Below are 14,982 nucleotides of genomic sequence, written 5' to 3' on the forward strand. Positions count from 1 at the left end.
TGCTAGGATTACAGGCGTGAGCCACCGCATCTGGGCAACAGATTTCTTAAGTTAAGAAATTCCAAGACTTAAGACAAAGCTTCATACTTTAACCAGTTACAAGTCAAAGAAACTGTAAGTGCACATATAACATATAAGAACACACTTTAAGATGTCCTGCCATTTCAGGGAAAACAATACACACCCTCCACATACTGACTTAGGGAGTTATTTGTAGTTCCTACCTGCATGAACCTATACAACCAAACTGCACCGCAGTAGTGTGGGCACATATTCTCAGGACCTCCTGAGGCCATGTGCTCCAGGTGAGCCAGTCATGCATGTTCAGATCAGAATAAACCTCTTTAATTATTTTAAAGAGTTTGGGTTCTTTGCTTTTCACAAGATGGTGCTCACACCTGAGGTTCAAAGAAGACTCAGGATTCCTTGAAGGAGGAGCTCAAAATCAGCAACAGGTAGCAGCACAGCATCCAAAGCCACCCACCTCCAAGCTTTCCCTTGGGCTGAACTGGTAAGTCCTCCTGTGTCCCCAGACCTCACAATCTTGGTTGATGGTCCTGGTATATTCTGAGCCGTGGATACTTTTTCTAGGAAGCTGTTTTGATGGATCCTAATTTTGACTTGGAGGTGCACTCTAAAGGGTCTTCTCCATTCATTGCCTCTTCCTCACCAAATTTCTCTGAATTGGCCTTTCTGGGCCTTTGTGAAATGAAAGAGGAAACTGAACTGTCCCATTTGTAGAAAAATAAGAGTCTCAGTTGCTCAGCTCCGAAGAGAAAGGGCATTTTCCTCCTCCCAGCCAAAGGGAAATCTGGGTGACTGCAGGTGCAAGTGGGAGTGCTTGGGGTGACTGCCCCCGGTCAGACATGTCCCTGCAGGGAATCCCCAACAAAATTAATTAAAAGAAGGATCAGCCAGGAAATGCTCATAAGAGCTGATCACTTGGCATTTTGAGCCTTCTCAGAGGTGTTAGAGCCCTGGAGAGAGAACCTGAGACATGGGTGAGAGGCAGCAACCAACTCAGTGGTGAAACCCTGTGCGGTCCTGCCCACAATCAGCACATTCTGATCCACTACACTGACCCCTAGACCGCTGTTCGGTTGCTTCCTGTAAAGAAAAATGGGAAGCCAATCCTCTACAAGTGAGAAAAGGCAAGGAGAATGATCCTATCTGGGCACCCCGGTCGCATTCCGGCAACTCTACTCACAAGTGTGTGTGTAAATGGCAAGATTCAAAGGCGTGCCAGGTACGCTAGGACTGCAGCTGGTTAGGGCCAATTCTTGTGCACATGTTTTAACTGAAGGGCAAATTGCATCCATGAAAATTCAGAGCTCAAGTGCTCGACCTGCCTCTATGAATTTAAAATGTCCAGTCTTTCAAGCTCTCTGTCTCTGTTGTCTGTTCTGTCAACTCTCAACCTGCTAAGTTTTCCTGTTGCTCTTGAGGTGGACTCAAAGTTTATGCTATTTGTCATTCAAAGCTACTTGGAGATCTTACAGCCAGTTCAAGCTAAAACACAAAGATTGAGCACTCTTTTTCCTCTAAGGAAAAGAAAGAAAAAAAGGATAAAAGGGTCTTTTTAAAATCAGACTGCCACCAAACTCTTTTATCCAACACTTTGGTCCATAGGCTTAATTAGCTTAACTCTCAGGGCCATGAAAATTCAAACATATGAAAGAGACCAGTTTTGTCAGAGGTAATTCTGGTCCAGTGATGTTTTGTAAACCGGGGAGTTTCTATCAGAACCTCATGGCTAGAATTGTGAGGTTAAAGGTAATGGAACATTGTGTGTGTGTGTACGTGTGTGTATGTTTATATGTGTGCATGTGTTTAGATTTATTTGTGGATATCCTTGTAGTATGTGTTGTGTTTACATGATGCCAGACTGTTTTATACATAAGGCAGCACTCCTAACTTACTTAAAAAGAAGCAAGATTACTCTGTATTTCCTATGAATTTAGTAAACTTTGGTAAATGAATTGGCTTATTTAAACAGGGTAAGTATGAATGGTGAAGTGAAAGTGAAAATTTTTTCAAATTGTGAGCATACATTTTTATGTATGCTCCTGGACAGTTTGATGTGTTTAAAGTGTCAGTTTTTAGCACAAAAATCTTACAAGTCTAAACCCATCCTAAAGCAAAATGGTCTGTGTTTGTATCATTTCTGATAAGTTAGGGATATTTAATGTTAGTCTCACAATAACAGCAAAATCTCCTGCCTTATGAACAAAACTGCCCATGTGTTTAATGTTCTTAAGTATCTAAAAAGGGAGACAGGCTGAACTAAAATAAATGGTCAGAAAATTAACATAATGGAAACATGAAGCACATAGGAGCACAGAAAGACATACTTATGGTCAAAAGCTTATGAAGTTATTATGGTTTTGGCCATTGAATCCTAGATACGATGTATTTTCTTCCCCTGATTTCAATGTCTGTGCAAAGGTACACATAAAATGTGTTTCTAACTCCCTCTTTCTATCATTTGATATGAACGTTACCATTAGGGATTTGAACCTGTGGTTACAAGGGCTTAAACTGGCAGCTTCAGTTTTCCCTTTGGTCTTATCCACTGTTCATTTGTCCAACTCTTACTAGCTAGGACGTTATGTGTCCACTGCACAGACACAGCACAGTTTCTGCTTAGGAGAACAAATCCCTAAGCTGTTAAATTTTATATAATACTTTATTTTAGGGTAAACACAATGGTTATTACAATACAAAGAGAATCTCCAAACAGTATCCTTAAACCCACCGGTAACCTGTAATACCCCCCTTTGACATGTCATGCCTTTTGGGGCAAAACCAATGTATACCTTCTGTGTACTGAATTATGGGCAAACCCTGCCCTTCTGAAAGGTATAAAGCCAAGATGTAACCCAATCAGAGTGAGAGCACTCGCTGAAAACCTCTTGCCTGTGATTTTCTGGTCCATGGTCACACATACTCAGCTCAGGATAAACCTCTTTCATTTACTTTTCAGAGTTTGGGTTCCTGTCTGTTCACAAGATGATGTCAACCTGTGTGGCACCCAGAAGACTCACCAACCCCTGAGAGAGTAGCCAACCATGAGTGCCAGGTAAAGGCATGGCCCCCTCGGGTGCTCACACCGCTTCAAGATTTCACTTGGTCGGAACAGGTTAGTTCTCTTGAGACTGCACGGCCCTCACGATCTTGGTTGATGGTCATGGATTTTTCTGATCTGTCAATACTTTTACTGGGAAGTAGTTTTGAGGGGTCCTAATTTTGACATGGTGATGAACTCAAAAAGGTCTTCTCCATTCATGGCCTCTTCCTCCCCAAATTTCTCTGAATTGGCTTTTCTGGGCCGTTATAAAAGGAAAGAGGAAACTGAACTGTCCCGTTTGTAGACAAATGAGAGACTGAGTTGCTGAGCTCCAAAGAGAAAGGGCATTTTCCTCCTCCCGGCCAAAGGCACGCCTGGGTGACTGTGGGTACAAGTGGGAGTGCTTGGGGGGACTGCCCCTGGCGTGACGTGTCCCTGTAGGGAATCCCCAACAAAATTATTTAAAAGAAGGCTCATCCAGGAAACGCACATGAGAGCTGATCACTCGGCATTTTGAGCCCTCTCGGTGGTGTTAGACCCCTGGAGACAGAACCTCAGACACGGGTGAGAGGCGGGAACCGACTCAGTGGTGAAACCCTGTGTGGACCACCCACAATATCTATCTGTGTCATAAAGAAACTCACAGTAAATTGTTAGGGTACAATCCATGTTAGTCATGTGTTCAAGAATTCACAGATATTTCTGTATTGCATTCCTTTCTTTCTTATTCTTCTCTGGTTTTTATGGAGAAATAGTGTTTTAATTGCTAATGGAGACCTATGAGTCACAGCCAAGATGCAGCCAAATATGGGATCCTTAAATTAACTACTTTACTTCACCTACCTATGCATGTATACATACTAGGTGCGTGTCTAAGCAAACAGTTATAGAAATTGCAAAAATTTCCTAACAGCAAAGTGTTACCTAGCTAGCAATTGCTTAAAACAACAAAATATGCAAAGATTTGTAGTTAGATTAAAATATAATTTTAAGATCCATGGAAAAAAATTGTTTGTAAGACTGATTATATCTTCTTCCATCTGTATAGCTATATTTCCTTGTGTCTATATATGTTGTGTATATAATATTTTGCTACCAATATATACAAAGGTACTTTAATTGATTATCTTAGAAATAATTGCTACATCAAATATTTTTCTAGAAAATAGAAACTAATTGAAATGCTTTTTTAGAGTATGTGACTTTAATAGTACAATAATTGACCTCTGCTCAACTTTTTTTTTAATTCCATTTCACTCTACTTCACAATTTCTGTTACATTCACCTACACAGTGAGACTATTAACATGGACCTGAGTAGTCAGAGAAACTGTGAATGTCCTTCAGTATTCTCTCAAATTGTCACAGCTGATTCATACTTTGACGTTTAGCCGGGGATCCATTCTTTTTCCTTACTTGTTCAGCATATGGACAATGTTTTACTCCATAAACCGGGTGTCCTCTTAGACATCCTCATTCTTTGAAAGTCTCTGACTGAGTGACGCCATAAAGCCTCTAGGTCCAAGCTCCAGAGGGTACATGCAACTGTTACTTAGTTTTAACATAAAATATTTCTGGGCACTCAAAAGCTCACCCAAAAATTCCTTGAGTCAATTTTGTTATAGCCCTCATTAGAGATTATATATTGGTAAAAGGAAATGTTGCCACTATTTACACAGACTCCAAAGATGCCTCTGGAGGCAGGTGATCTTCTGTTGCCAGGGTGTCTGGAAACTGTTGGGATTTAAGTGAACAATTTGATACCGGGACTAGCTATATGCAGACACTGACTAATATGCTTGAAACATATCATCAGCAGGTGAAAGGACCATGGCTTCCACCAACTGATATGCTCTGCCATCCTTTTTGACCAAGAGAGTCTGTATACATCAAAATTTTTAGAGAAACACATGTACTATCATCTCTCTGGGCAGGCCCCTTTGAAGTACTGTTAACTACCTACATGGCCATCAAAATAAAAGAAAAATTTTCCCGGATTCATGCGAGCTACACCAAAGTGCACTGAGACAGTAGGAAGATCACCCCTACAGTGACCCGAAAGCAAGGATTTCCAGGGCTAGTTCCCAGGCCCCTGAAGCAGACATCACCAAAAAGTAGACAGGTTTTTCCCAAGATCTTAGATCAAGAAACCACATCTTCTATCTAACAACTCCTTTTTTGTGTGTTTTTTTTCTCTCTTTTTATCCCCTCCCCTCAAGAAGGGTTCTTCATTAACCCTTTTTCTTTTGAGCCTCCCTGTTCGAGGATTGCACATGGGAAGCTGAGTGGGGATTGCCTCAACCTATCCCAATTTCCCTTTTAATCTTCCACTATGACTTTTCTTTCAAACTATGACTCACTCTTACTAACTCTTACTGTTTTTCCAGCAGGTCAGACACAGACCCAGCATCCCTTTGCACCAGTTTTTCAAACCCTGGCCACACTAACTAATCAATCCAATTGCTAGTTGTGCCACCATGTAAATCATACAAAGGAACTTGAACTCATTTTTGTTTCTGCCAAAGTGAGTGCCTGGTGGGACTGGTCTGGAAGATGGAGATATGACAAGCAGTGGCATCCACAGCCAAAGAAAACATGTTATGGTACTGCTGCTGTTGGTGAGTAACTGAACACAGAAAAAGTGTCTTTTTCTCAGGTAAAGTCACTAGAAAGAAAATTTTTATCTCTTCTGGGTGACATTCTAGGGCAATATTGTGATCAATGGTTTGATTCCACAGGAGGCATTCTTGCACCTCTTAGATGATGCTGACACTACCCCTCATGATGTCAATGCTTGCTAAATGATAAGATGTTCTGGATGGCTCGCAAGCCAGGCCTCTGCAGCTTGCTCCCTTTGCTAAGTTGACGGACACTAATGATTACATATGGACAGACCAAAAGTCTGGACTGACTTGGTTTCGTGACAAAACCAAGCCCTGTATCTGCCAGAACTGGACCAAAGGCCTTTTGTATCAAATATTTCACAACCTGTTTTGTTCTCACAGACTGGCAGGGACACATGGAGATGAAACTGTCCATATTAAAGTACTGTGAAGCCACAAAGTATAAATAGTAATCCAGGTCTCATTTTCATAGAAGTACAGATACAGACAGAAATCAAAGAGCCATTGTTCCCTAACTTCCTTGCTGCTGCAAAGGGTTACTACTTAATTGCACTACTTGTGCCTCCCTGACAGGCACCCGATATGTGACTCCCCCACTATTTCTATAGATAAAATTGCTATTGTAAATCACAAGACTTTGACTCCATTGCTGTTTAAGTCTTAAGACTGGTCTTTGAGGTGTTTTTCAAACTCTGCATCCTGGAGACCTGCTGACACCAACCAGACCCGTGGACAGATGTGGGAATGGATCCAACAGCCTCGAAAGCCCCTACCCAGGAAACCTACCAACTGAAAAGATAATTTCTGCATTCCAACCCTATGAGCTCATCCCTCACCCATCAGCAGACCCCATTCCCTAGCCCTTTGCTCACCAAAGTCCCTTTAAAAACCTTTTCTCCCAAATGATTGAGGAAGATGGATTTGAGAAATTACTCCCCTCTCCTCGCATGGTGCCTGTGATAATAAAACTGTTTCTCTGCTGTAACCCCTGCTGGCTCAGTGTGTTGATCTCCTGTTGAGCAGCAGGCAGTGAACCTGCTCGGGCTGTAACAGATACTGGAGATGTAGAAGTGCCAATGAGAAAGAGCAAGTACAGCAAACTCCACACTGGGAGTCACAGGTTCCAAACTGACCCTCTCGGAAAATAACACTGGTCTTTTTGTTCTTAGGAGAACTCTTATGTTTTCAGCCTTCTCACATGTTTCAGTCACATTTTCACAGTGAAGTGTTTTCTGTACAATCCAGTATATTGAAAACTGAGTCAAACTGCTTTACCCAAAATTTGGTTGACAGCCTTTATAAGACGGCCTACTTAGGAAAATCTTAACCTTATCCCATTTTGTTAGAAAAATGATTTAGGTCCAACTGGTTTTTATAAACTGGTGAGTTTATATGTTTTACTATCCCATGACTAAAATTCTAAAATGAAAACTGTAAGACCTTTTTTATGTGTATATGTATATATATATATACACACTATATATATATATATATATATATATATATATATATATATATATATATATATTTAGACGTATTGGTGCATTATGTCATATGTAATATCTACATAATAAAATCTTGTGTAGTCAGCAAGAAATCTCTTCAAAAGTTGTATTTTGATTGGTTTAAATAAATGAACACTCATAAAATATTTAGTAATTAAATTAAATTATTTTTAGTTCATATGACAAGAAAAGTTTGGCAAATTAATTGGTTTAAAAATTAATGATAACACAAAATTAGAAATGTCTTTAAAGCTGTCAACATACTTTCTTGCCTGGTTTACCTGCTTACTGGTGAAGGTTTTTGCATCCATGTAACTTTCTGTACTGCTTTCAAAGCCTTTTGATTATCACTTTGGTTAAATGAATGACTGCTATTTTACAGTGTTCTCTGATTTTGTTTTGGTCAAATGTTTTGAGCCCTTTAACATCTTTGACAAACCTCCCCCAAATTGAATTCTAACTTAAGCATCTTTAACCTAGAATTAATTATGAAAATTTCCAGTTGGGTCCCTGGAAAGATTCCAAATATATATCTCTCATCTTAAAAGGATATTAAATGATTAGACTCATTGGATAAATTGTATAAGAAACATGGTCCAATGATAAGTGACACTAGATCTTACTTAGTTTCATTTATTGGTATGCTGTTGATATGAATGTTTCAAAAACATCATTTCTACAAGCATGTAAGTTTATAGAAGTTTAATATATTATCAGTCATAATTCTGGTTACTATCTGTCATAGATATAGTGACGTTTCCTTGTTGACTGTAAACTTTCATCAGATTTTTAAAATCTCTAAAAATCATTTATACTCAGATTCATGAAACAGACTCCAACAAACACTCTTACATACAGGTTTCTGATAACTTTAAGGACAATTGACTAAACAAAAATTTCCGGAACTCTGCTAAAGAAATGGATGGATTCATGATACTACTAATGGAGATTAAGCAGAACAAATGTTGACTATATGACATTGAATACCTGATAAAATCATGTCCGTATGACTTTTATTTAAAACATTTTTGTTTGTCTACTTGAAATGTTTGTTTTCCAGATTTATTACCAAAGCTTTGACTAAAATATCATATTTGAAAATATGCATACAATGCCTGACTTCAAAGGTCCCTAGACTTAAAAAAAGTAAATAAAAACTCACTTTCTGTCAGAGCCAGCATCCTTACAACAGTAAATAAAACCTGAAGTCTGCCTTGGTTTGGCTTCCTAGCCTTAAGAAGTTATTAAGCCTGAGGTTTCTATGTGATCAATATAGAGAAAAAAAAGTTATACTTCTAAAAAAAAACAGGTATAATACATTCATTATATGACTGTAGCTCTGTATACTATTTTCTTAATTTTTTTGGGTTCTTCTCATCCAAATTTCTTACAAAGAATTACAAAAAGGCAAACTTCTTTGTGCCTTAACCCCTATACGTTGAAACTAGATAAATTTCAAGAAACAAGTCTGTGGGTAATGTATGGGCCACACAGAAATTCACCAAACTATCTGATGCTATAGCCAGAGACATGGAAATGTAAACCAGGACAAGTTGAACTTCCCATGCTATAAACGGCTTTTCCTAAGTGGTTGAAGCAAGACTCCATATAATAATTCTCACCACGTATGTCTGGACTTTTTAATATGTTCAGCTGATTACCTTTAAAATTAGTTTCTTGGTTTAAAGCTATTATTCAAACTGGGCTTATTATTCCATTCTGATTTTAACTTTGTTCTTTTTGTCTGCCTAATCTCTGTAAATCCAGCTCTCTTCACAACATAATTTGCCTAAATGCTTCAAGATAATTTCTGATGCCTGTGGAACTGATAAGATGGAACTTGATGCTGGAATCCAAACAGCTGTGCTCAGAGAACATGTTTTCTTCTGGCCTCTTTGTTACTGTAATGTGTCCTGGGTCCCTGACAGGGCCTCATACTTTCCCCTGACTTGGGACAGAGACCACCAGGACAGGTTCATTTTCGCACCTGTCAGGTGCCAAGGGACAGGGTTTGGCACTCAGTTTTGTACCATTTTCTGCACAATTTCCCACGTGCTTTTGTGGCACCCCGACATGACTGTGTGATCTCTGGGTTAGAAGCTGTCTTTACAGTCAATTACATTCTTAAAGCCTTCATGGGTCCCTTATTACCCTGTGGGTGCAAAGCAGTGTTTTCAGGGTATATGTGCGTGTGTCTGTTAGAGTATGCATGTCTGTGTTTGTGACTGTGTCTGTGTGTGTGTCTGAATGTTGGTTCGCGTCTATATGTGCACGTGTGTGAGCGTGTCTGTGTGTGTGAGAGGGACACCAAGGTGAATGAGACACACCCTGCTTTGAGGAGCTCCGACTGGAAGACAGGGCCATCCAGGGCACAGGTGACTGTGGTGGGAAGCAGACATGTGGTGGAGACGGGGTAGAAATCTGGGAAGGGGTGGGAAAAAGCTCCGTGGAGTGAGAGGCCTCTGGGCTGGGGCTTAGAGGTGAAGCACATCTCACCTGGGCACAGTGCAGGGGACAGGTCTTCTGAGGATGGAACTGCTGGAGCCAGGCTCAGACGGCAGGGCCAGGTGTGTCCAGGGTCAGAGAACTCCAGTTTGACTGGGTGTTCTCAGAGTCTCCTTTGGTACTGGGACATCTGATGTGGTCACGAGGCCCAGGCCACAGACCGAACCCTCCTCTGTGTCCAGGAGGTCGGCAGGAGCCAGGAGGGGACATGGCTGCTTGGACTCCCTACAAGCCACACTGGGGGCCCAGGAGACTCAGCTGTGAGGTGTGATGGAAGATGGGGCGTGGATGTGCTCTGGCTGCACCTATGTTCTCAGGGCCCCCCGCCAAGCACTTCTCACCCCTCAAGCCAGGGGCACCAACTGAAGTTTTGGGGGGAAGCCACAGCCCACAGCTGAGTGAAAAAACTGGGCACAGACTCTGATAGGAGCACACCCTGATTTTGTCAACCCATGTCAGTTTATTTTCCCTCACCCCAGAAAGTTCAAGGCAGAATTGAGCACAAGCTGAGGTCCAGGCTCTGAAAGAAATCCAGGTGTTTCCCTGTAGGAGCACGTCGTAAAACCAGCACACACTCCGGGCCCCAGATGCCCACTCCTTCCTACCAGGGGAGCCCATTCATGTTCTCGGTGAGAAGGCACCTCCCGGAGGTGGCCACCATGCAGCATCTGATGTGACTCAGTGCCCCTTAGGCCGCTGTGTCGGCTGGGCCAGCTCCCTCCCATGCTCGAACTGCTGTTGGCCGCCTCATGGAGCAGGGACAGCTCCCACTCCAGGTCTTCAATCCTCTGAGCGAGGTGGACTCTCCTCACCTCCAGCTCCAGGGCCTGGTGGCTCTTCAGGGCCCAGGGTCCCAGCTTCTCTCCATATGGGCCACTTGTCTCCAGTGGGTGAAGTTTATCTTCCTGCCACTCACAAGAGGAGATGCTGGGAGCCACCTGGGAATGACAGATGCACAACATGGACAGGTGACCCCTGAACGCTCTCAGCTCACTCTATCCTGAGCCCTCTCTGTGGTCTTGGCCCTGACTTTTGTCATTTAGACACTCTCTAGGCACCAACATCCACCCCAAACATGGGAATATGCCAGTGAGCTCCATCCAGGGACTGACCTCATGATTAACAAATGAAGACACAGTGTTCACAAGTTTCTGTCACCACAGTAATGCACAACAGTGGCCAACTATATCATTATACAATTGTCATGTTTAATAATTTAGAATGATTATTGAATAATTAAATCTCAGCATATTTTATAATCCCACATCTAATCCTAATTTTCCCTTCCTTAAAACCAGGGATATTTGTATAGAATGTATTTTTAAGGATGATCACCTGTTACTTTATCCTCAACGAGTCATGCTCTTCTGGCCCCTCAGTGCAGCTGAGGACAGGCTGCTGCACCTACCTAGTCCCTCTGCTGTCGAGCTACCTTCACGGCTGCCCGTCTGAGGTGGACGGAGGGCGGGTTCACAGAGGAACTGACCCCTCAGCTTAGAGCAAACGCTGTGGAGGAAGTCCAGATAAAGCTCAGGGCAAGAATGATTGGTGCGATGAGATGACAGGAAGCCAGCATCTGCATTTGGGTTTCCCGAGGGGACTCACCTCTGGGGCTCAGGGACCCTGGAAGGCCGTGAGAGACACAGTTCCCGCAGCCTCACTGGGAAGGGCATCTGTGCCTCTCGTGGCCAGTCCTTGGGCCACACCCTGCCTTGTCTGCTCACAAGAGAAATGTCCCCTCAGCTGTTTGTGAACACAGGTGCCCTTCCTTATCGTTTCTGTACTGAGAGGTCAGTTTGACCAAGAAGAGTTGATATTCCAGATCTTCAGACATCAAGACCCAGATACCCACGATGTTCTCCTGAAACTCTCCATATTGAGGGACCAACCTGACTTTCCCTGCTGAGTAAGAATGAGAAGAAAACCTGCCCCTTGGCCCGGACTCCTGGGGTCACCATGGCAGAGGGTGTTCCCTGGCAGGGGAAGAGGGGATTCTGTGGTATTTCAAGGTATCCCAGCCCAGACGCCCACACTGGGAAGGCGGATGTGAGAAGGTGCCTACCCATGCCCCTCCGCCACCCAGGGTGCTTCGCTAATTTTAGCAACGCACGGACGAGGCTGGGAAAAGTGAGGCCCTGGGCTTCGGTGTGAAAGTCCAGGGGCCCAGAACAGAGGATTAAACATGACCCGATAGCAAAGTGGGGACAGGACACACAGTTAGAGATAAATGACATAAAAGGTGCCAGAAACTTCAAGTCTGGTTGAATAGTATCTTATACAGTATGAAAACAATCAAACTGGTGAACTAACACCCAAAGACTGGCTGTCAGCTTTAGCAAATAAAGTTGGCTTTTTTGCTTTACTTTTTCTTTTTTTTTTTTTTTTTGAGACAGAGTCTCGCTTTGTTGCCCGGGCTAGAGTGAGTGCTGTGGCATCAGCCTAGCTCACAGCAACCTCAGACTTCTGGGCTTAAGCGATCCTCCTGCCTCAGCCTCCCGAGTAGCTGGGACTACAGGCATGCGCCACCATGCCCGGCTAATTTTTTCTATAGAGATTTTTAGTTGGCCATATAATTTCTTTCTATTTTTTTAGTAGTCATGGGGTCTCGCTCTTGCTGAGGCTGGTCTCGAACTCCTGACCTCGAGCAATCCACCGGCCTCAGCCTCCCAGAGTGCTAGGACTACAGACGTGAGCCACCGCGCCCGGCCTTGCTTTACTTTTTCTATATTTTTAAGGAAATAAAGTTATCTTGAGCTCAGTGCAGACACAATGGCATGATCACTTCTATCTTTCATCCTCCTTTCTTCTCCATCCATTCATGTGTCTGCAGCTAGGACAGGGAACAGCCTGGATGGAAGATGCATCTTGCAGAAAGCTCCTGGTCCCAGAGGTGTGCAGTATTAATTAGGCTACATCTACAACAGCCATTGTTAGTGCTCCTTTTCCATGCCCGTCCTCAGTATTTTCAGGCTGTGAATTAATTTAGAGAGTTTCAACCTAATCTGACGGTGTGGGCTTCCCTGTCTCCAGCCCCAGCTCTAAGCTTTCCATTCATGAAACCAACAAAACAGAACCTGACTTTGACTGGCGGACATTCTGGTCAGAGCTGGCTATTGCAGTCCCAACACCTCTCTGTGGAAGGGGCCGTGACTCCATGGGTCCCACTCCCCTGGACACCTTAGGAGCTGAGATGCTCGTCTGCTGGGCTTACCACAAATGTGCTGCCTTCACCTGGGGGCAGTGGGTCTGGCTCATCCTCCTCTTTCTGGAGCTCCAGGGCTGGAGAAGAGAGCTGGAAGAACTCCTCATTCACCTCATGCACAGTGTCTTCCACATGCCATATCTTTCTCTAGAAACAAGGAACATGTGGTCTTTATTACTTTCATTTGTATTCTAAGATCATTGAAAATTTCTTGTGCTCCTACTCCATGATTGACAGCGGGGTCAGTGCAGGGCACACAGACTCAGAGTCAGGTGCTGCTCTCGGACAGCTGAGCATCTGAAGGCAAGGGGAGCCAGACCTGCAGCCCAGCACAGCAAAGCAGTAAAGCTAATTGTAGAGAGATACACCAGGCACTGCAGGAGCAAAAAGCAAGACACCTAGTCCAGGAAGGATGGTCAGGGAGAGCTTTCTGGAGGAGGGAATGTCTCAGCTGAATATTAAAAGTTGGACAGGAGTTAGCAGGGTGGAGAGAGGGAGAAGAGCATTTTAGGCAAAGGGAGCAGCATTTGGGTAAACACAGGCATGAGAGAGTATAGGTAACATTGATCTATTTGTCCGTCTATTCATTTGTCCACCCATTCGTTCATCCATCCATTCATCTAACCTTTCATAAATGAACTGAACCATCCATCTACCCATATATCCATCTAGCCACCAACCCACTCGGTTATTTGTCCATCCATATATCCACCCATCTATCCACCCACCCACCCATTCTCTACCCAGCTATCTATCTATGCTTCCATCCATAAGTATAGAAAGACTTACTATGAACCCAGTGTGTATCAAGACAATGGTCAGTTATGGGACACTATTAGGGAACTTCCATGGAGTTTATAAGCTGTGAAGAAAGGCAGACATATGGCAAGAAATTACATGCGAAGGGGGTTATGTGAGTGGATGTTTGGGTTGCAGTGGGGATTAATTAAAGTTCATTTGGCAGTAGCATAGAATTTGTCAGGAAAAGTGTCAAGAGATGATGCGAGAGAAATGAGGGTGGCGTGCTTTTCTTACATTGTGGGGTCATCTAAAGGCCAATTTGGTAGAACCTTTCTTATGAATAGAACCTTCATTTTCTAGGGAGGGTCAATTTGCCCAGCTGAAATATGATTTATCTCAGACTCTCCATAAGATAGAGATGATCATGTGGCCAGTTTTGGCCAAAAAGATGTAAAAGGCAGTGTTGCCGGCCTCTAAATGATGGCTTTGTTGTCAGGCTGGCCTCATAAAATGACTGCCAGCAGCACGCATGCTGGCTACTCCTTCACATCCAATGGCAGAGCAAAGGCCAAGGACAGTTGTTAGAACCGGTGGTTCTAAAACCATATGGTCTCAAGTTTCACTCTGACTGGGCCACCCCGATCCAATTTATGTAACTAGGAAAGTGCCATTCCCTGATTGACTTACATCTGCGTCAATCACTATGACAGGGAAATGGGATTATTCCAAGTGGTTTAGAGCAACCAGAGCCCTCCTCTGGATCTGAAGATGAGGTTTCCACTTCTAAACACCATGGCTGTCGCTCGAAGGAACTGAAAATGGATGGTAGAACAACTTCAATGTTTGCTACAATTAAAAAAATAATTTTTAGCTATTTAGTGCAGTGTTCCTCGTTGCCTTTTTTTCATTTTAAAGTTATCACTTATTTTACTACATTAGACACTTTCCAAATAAAATATCATGCTTTAGCATCCACAGGCAGGCATAGCTTAGAGTGAATTAATGGAAGCCAAGACATTAGCAACAATTTCAGAATATCCAGGTTGGCGGTCTTGTCTTCTCTCTCCAATTCCCCTGATTTTTCTCTCCCTCCATTTTCTCAATGATCTTTTGTTTTCCCTTTCCTTCCACTTATAATCCTGTTTTTCTCCTCTCAATATGACTTTTAACATAAGCAAACATAACTGGATGTATAGTTAGACATTTGCCTACCTCCCACAAGTTTAGCTAAAGCCTCAAAGCTGTTGACACAGGTGACAATGTCCTCCCACAGAGGAACTACACATGCCCTCTCAGGAGTTATTCAGAGGAAGCCAAAATCATCCATTGCTCATGTCCC

At 43.0% G+C, this 14,982-nt stretch overlaps 1 long non-coding RNA gene across 2 annotated transcripts; it reads left to right on the forward strand.

Annotated features, from left to right (window-relative positions):
* Positions 1-441: 441 nt before the first annotated feature.
* On the forward strand, positions 442-6,396 carry LOC123629751. 2 transcript variants are annotated; one of them, XR_006732203.1, is made up of 4 exons: positions 442-511; positions 2,984-3,139; positions 5,592-5,684; positions 5,805-6,396. It is a non-coding gene; the product is annotated as an uncharacterized LOC123629751 (long non-coding RNA). The 2 variants fall into 2 exon arrangements; XR_006732202.1 differs by having other exon boundaries at positions 5,592-6,396.
* The last annotated feature ends 8,586 nt before the right edge of the window (positions 6,397-14,982 follow it).

Source organism: Lemur catta, unplaced genomic scaffold (genome assembly GCF_020740605.2).
Source record: "Lemur catta isolate mLemCat1 unplaced genomic scaffold, mLemCat1.pri scaffold_41_ctg1, whole genome shotgun sequence".
In the NCBI taxonomy this organism is placed as follows: Eukaryota; Metazoa; Chordata; class Mammalia; order Primates; family Lemuridae; genus Lemur; species Lemur catta.